General features: G+C 31.6%; 1 long non-coding RNA gene across 1 annotated transcript; it reads left to right on the top strand.

The window, feature by feature from the left end:
• Positions 1 to 1,246: 1,246 nt before the first annotated feature.
• LOC144558417 (uncharacterized) lies at positions 1,247 to 1,848 on the top strand. Its single transcript, XR_013512900.1, has 2 exons — positions 1,247 to 1,345; positions 1,423 to 1,848. It is a non-coding gene; the product is annotated as an uncharacterized LOC144558417 (long non-coding RNA).
• The last annotated feature ends 3,928 nt before the right edge of the window (positions 1,849 to 5,776 follow it).

Below are 5,776 nucleotides of genomic sequence, written 5' to 3'. Positions count from 1 at the left end.
TTACGTATCCCCTTCTAAAATTTATAATATCATATAATATTGGAAGTTAGGTCCATAGCTCAATTAATTTCTAAAGCCCCTTCTTGTATCTAAATTGATAGTGTTTCATTGAGCCAATACATTTTCACCTTTTAATTTTTAAAACTCACAAATTTATCTGATTTATTGACTTTTCTATTAAACTCATTTCAGATTTATAAAGTACTCAATTTATTCTTTATTAAAAAAAATATATATGTAGCCTGTTTAAAATAAATATTTAGTCTTTTAATTGATCAGTTGTGTGAGCACATGATCTATTTTCTTACTTGTGACTCAAACACAAAAATATTCCTAAATGATATTGTGTAGGCATCGCAAGTATAGAAATGACCATTTGTCCTCGGAAACTGATTAATTGGTAGATATAACATTGTTCTTGCACAATCATATATTTCATTTTTTTAATAAATGTTAAAATGTGTACTTTGTAAATTTAAAATGAGTTTTAATAGGAAAGTCAATAAAGTAGATAACTTTGTGAGTTTCTAAAATTTACAAGAGTAAATATAATAGAGTAGGGTTCAAATGTCTCATGTCTTTTATATATGTTTCATCGTGCCTCATATCCTATATCCCGTTATAAAAGTTCAATTTGTTGATCCGAACCGTTCAACGTGATATCCATATTAAAATATGATTGGTGATCAAATTTATATTTTTTAAAAATTGTTTACTATTTTTTAGATAGATACAAAATCACTGTTTTTGTATGGTCTAGAAACAATGATTTTGTACCTATTCTTAAAAAAAAACAGTAAACACTTTTAAAAAAATATAGAATTTGATCTTCTAGTATAATTTTATACGGAGATCATGTTGACCAAACAGGGGCAATATACAATTTTAAGTTCTTTTAGGGGTATACGTGAAATATCCCATAAATATCCCATAATATGGAGGAGTGCTGCTGGTGTAATAAAATAAGGAAATGTGCGCAGCGCACCCAAAAAATCATAGAACAGACTACAGAGTCACTTCATTTGTCGCTTCCTGCGCCTTTTCTTTCTTTCTTATTTTTTCTTTTGGAAAATAGCGTAGAACAATTTTTCTCGCATGCGGATACTATTTGCTTTCTTTTTTACCCCTTGCTCTTTTTCTTTTTTATCGCACGCCTTTTTCTACTGAATCCAATTTCTCTTCCACTTGTCAGCACCAGACAGGTTCGTACACCTATGTAGACAGTTACCAGAAAAAAAAAACACTATTTATTGTTTGATTGGAAACGCTAACCTCTGGTCCTCTCACACAAAAACACACATTTGTCAATGTTATTGAACAGCCTCACTTTCTCCCCTTCCTTCAGGTACTCTTAACAGTTCATAACTTGAGGTCTCTCCTCTCCTCTCTCTCTCTCTAACAATTTTTTCCTTTCTTATGCAGCAACAAAACATGGTTATGATGGGAAGACAATTTGAGAGACTAGTAGATGGCCTGAAGTCTAAACTTAGATCTTTCAAGGGAAAGAAACAAAGCAGCAGTGAAAATTATGACAGGATGGATAAAACAGACAGCATGCGTGTTGAAATCAGAAGCCGGAAAGCTCGAAAGCTTATTGCCAAGAACCTCGTGTTAGCCGATACGATAGCTCCGAAGCGCTTCGCTTTCTGAGTAGCTAATTGGCATCGATATCGAGTGTTTTGTATTGTAAGTTGTACTGAACAATCAATCAGCACTTGAATTAATATTTGCTTCAACAAATTAATGGCAATATATACACAAGATGATCATGTCTTCTGCAGTGTATCATATACTTTTATGATGTTACGGTGAAAGAATAATTTTGATGTTGAAATTATATTACCATGATTTTCTGGTGGTGTGAATTTAATTCAATAAATTAGAGTTAACCCTTGATTTTCCTATGTTTCATCTGTGCTGAAATATTTTCTTATAATATATAATCAATCATCTGATCAATAATTTTTTGTATCAATATGTAGAGCTTTTCTTATGAGCAATTTTTTGTATCCATATCATTATAATCTGACAATCTGTAGTATTTCTTTCTTTTAAAAAAAAATACACGTAATTCATTTAATCTTTGACTAACTTGTATTTTAGGCTTCATATAATTCATTGATTAAAAAGTACCAAATCCATCAAATGCGCATCTCAGCTGTAAAAGTTTTGTGCGACAAACTTTGAGCTACAATAGCTTGCAAAGACATGATTTCAAAAAAAAAAATGTGGATGATTTCAAAAATAGCTTACAAAGACATGCGTTTTACGCATAGGAGTTATTCAATTTTGAATTTTAGTCCGTCACTATTTCTTTGTTAAAAATAAAATAAAACAAAAGCAAATTGATACCAATCATATGTCAAGTTGCATTCATTTTTGTCCTTTTGGATTTGTTATCGTACAGTATCGCACGGCACACAGTACTTAATTCCCATCAAAATTTAACAATTTCTTGAAAAAAAAAAATAGATACATGATGTTATATATTGAATTTGTCGTCCGCGTAGGAAATAAGTAAATTATATAGTACATAAGTACAACGATCATTTGGGGAATAAGACAAAAGAAGTCAAATCTTTTACCAAACTTTTATAATACAAGCATGCATATGCACAAGCATATAGTTGGAAGTTGGAAGTTGGAACATGTAACCTAATCAAAATTTCATCATATCTTGGTCCACTCTTAATTATATTTCTGACAATTAGTTAGCTTGCGTGGTGCTATCATAGATTCCTTTCAAGGTGAATAAAAAGATGAATAGTGAATAGTTCAAGGACTTTAATGATAAGAGTTACATCACCGAAATTTGGAAGGTTGTTATAGACTGAAATATGTATTTTAATTGTTAATTAATTTCTCACAAAAATATATCTTGCTATCAGTGTGATTTAGGGGTGCAAACGGATCGGATAGTGCTCAATCCATATCTGTATTCGTATTTTTTTCGGATATAGATACGGATCAGATATTAAACGGATACAGATACGGATTGGATATTTTCGAATACGAATACAGATACGGATATAATTCGGATTTCTAATTCAAAATATATATCTAATTAGCTTGTTAAGCTATTACAAAATATATATCTTATTAACGAACAATTATATTTTCACTACCCGATTGAGAAAATAGCTTTTCTATGTAAACACGTATTTGAATAGTTTGTTTATGTAATAAGAAAAATTCATATTGAACTGTCATCAAAGGATAAAATAAGACAATATGATTAAAAATATTAAAAGCTTCTAAAAAGCAAGTTCAAATAATATAAAATTTTCTAAAGCACTAACATGAAAGTCAGAGTATACCTCACATGGTACAGTAGCGAAAATAAAAAAGCACTATCCAATGAAGCTCCCTCGATTCTCTCAATTGGAAAACCTTTTTTCATAACAGGCTTGTTGCTATGCGGCCGAAAGCTAAAATGTAGCTTAATATAAATTCCTACAAGTGATATACGGATATCCGAAAGTTGAAAAAAATTGGATACAGATAATTATCCGCATCCGTATCCGTATCCGCATAATTTATATCCGAATCCATATCCGTATCTGTATCCGAATATCCGAATCTGCAAAAATTCGGATACAGATCCGGATCCGGACGGATAATATCCGATCCGTTTGCACCCCTAAGTGTGAATGTTAATTCATGACATGGAAAACAAAGTCCAATGCTATCCGAAGAATTCATATTTTGATCCTTGAACTAGAATTGAATTGATCCTGGATTTTCTATTTGCATTAAATCGGTCGTTGAATTTTTTTTAAAGTAAAACTTTGTTTTCAAACTTTTATTTTACAGCAAAATTGTCATTGAACTTCTAGAACAAAAATTAATTGAGTCCTTTTGAAAAACACAAGTAGAAAAACTTTTACTATAAAGTTTGAGAGGAGCTCAAGAACTATTTATTTAAGTTTTTTTTTGTTGTAAAATTGAAGGATAACTCATTGCAAATGAGAGTTCGGTCTAATTTAATTATTTTTCTAAACTGTAAGTCAATTTTTTTTTTTTGGTTAAGTTCAAAGACAGTAATAATGCAACTAAAAATTCTGGAAACAATTACTATTCTATGGAAATTATGTGGACGAAAACTCTGAATATTATCTATTTATTTGAAACAACAAAATGAATTCTAAATTCCTAATTGTTGAATCAAATTATCATAGTGATATATAATAAGGCATCAAAATTTAGTTCTGTAATGTACCAGTATACGGTATTCTAAACTGGCACAACACGACTCACTTGAGTGTATTTATCCTAAATTGTTCTCGCCATTGGTGGCTGATTGGCACTAGGTGTGATGTTACCATGGACTCTGTACTCTACGCGCGGTTTTTGTTCTTTCGGGTCTAAACTGTGTAGTATATTACTTGAAAATCTTACCTTTGATGTTGTTGAATAAAATTGATGGAGTCACGCATAAAATTTTGATTGTGGATCAATAATCTTCTGACATAACAATTATATTTGCAAAACATAAAAGTACATTTTTATTTGATAATAAAGGATCACCAAAGCATAGAATCATTAATTCAATTGAGATTTGAGACTTGATGTGGGTTTGTTTGCTGAGATATTTAGCTGCCAGCACTGCCTGAAGAATACTACGAGGGAATTGGGGGAGGAGGGATTTTAAGACAACGGTGAGTGAGCTTTCAACTTGCCATAACTCACAAGGGCACCGATTGCAATTTAATTATGTTTGTTTCTTGCCCCGCTAATGATGTCAAGTGGATAGATAAAACATTTCTGCTGCATTCTATGTTCAATAGCTATTTATTAATGAGGCAGGTCGGTGTTGTTGAAGCTTAAAAAGGAGAAGACAATTATTGCGGACTGTTTTAGTTAATTTTGATTGGGAGTCTCAAGTCTTGTAAATAAAATTATTAAACAACATACTAATGCCTTCTATTCTCAACGAAAAGTTGACGTGAGATAAACAGAGAAGGTAGATGCGGTCTTTCTTTTCCATTGCCGGGAAGGGAAAAAAAGTTTGGCCCAGAAGACAATCCATACCAGGGGCAGACCCAAGCATCTAGCAGAGGAAGGCAACCTCTCGGAATTTTTTTTTTGTTACTCTAGATGTTTGATTTATAATTCCAATCAAATTTAGTGTTAAAATTAAAATAATTTTTTGAATTATGATTGGTAATTAGAATTATAAGTTAAAAATATCAGAAATTACAAGTTTGAGTATTGAAAAATAAAAATCAAAGTATTATTTTTTAATTAAGTATTCAATTAGTTGATGGATTTAAATCCGATAAGCTATTTAAATCCGATTCGATATTTTTTGAACTCCTGACGAAAATCTTAGATTCGCCCCTACATATCATGAGGTGTAATTTTCGGTATGATTGACTTATGTGGCTATGTCTAATCGGTCGGTTCAGCACCAACCAAACCAATTATTTAGAGATGTCAACCGTAAACTTCGACTAACCATATTCTTTATCCCTTACTCCTAATAAAAGGGCATTAAAAAATTTGATTGGAAACCTATGTGAGCTAATTTATACTGTTGGATAAGTAATGATCTTGGGGCTTCAACCTCTTGTCTTTTGATTGTTCGGTTTGGACTTAACTCAGCTGACCCAATTTGAAAATATGTTTTATTTCTCTACCTACGGTCTAGTGGGGTTCTTCTTTGCTCTTTGAAACAACTAAAGAAGAACCTACGGTTAGACCGTAGGTACAGAAATAAAACCTCTTTTCAAATTGGGCCAGCTGGGCTAAGTCCAAACCGAATAATCAAAATGGG

This window comes from Carex rostrata, chromosome 8 (genome assembly GCF_964058835.1).
Source record: "Carex rostrata chromosome 8, lpCarRost1.2, whole genome shotgun sequence".
Lineage (NCBI taxonomy): Eukaryota > Viridiplantae > Streptophyta > Magnoliopsida > Poales > Cyperaceae > Carex > Carex rostrata.
This window is presented reverse-complemented; position numbering and strand designations above follow the sequence as displayed.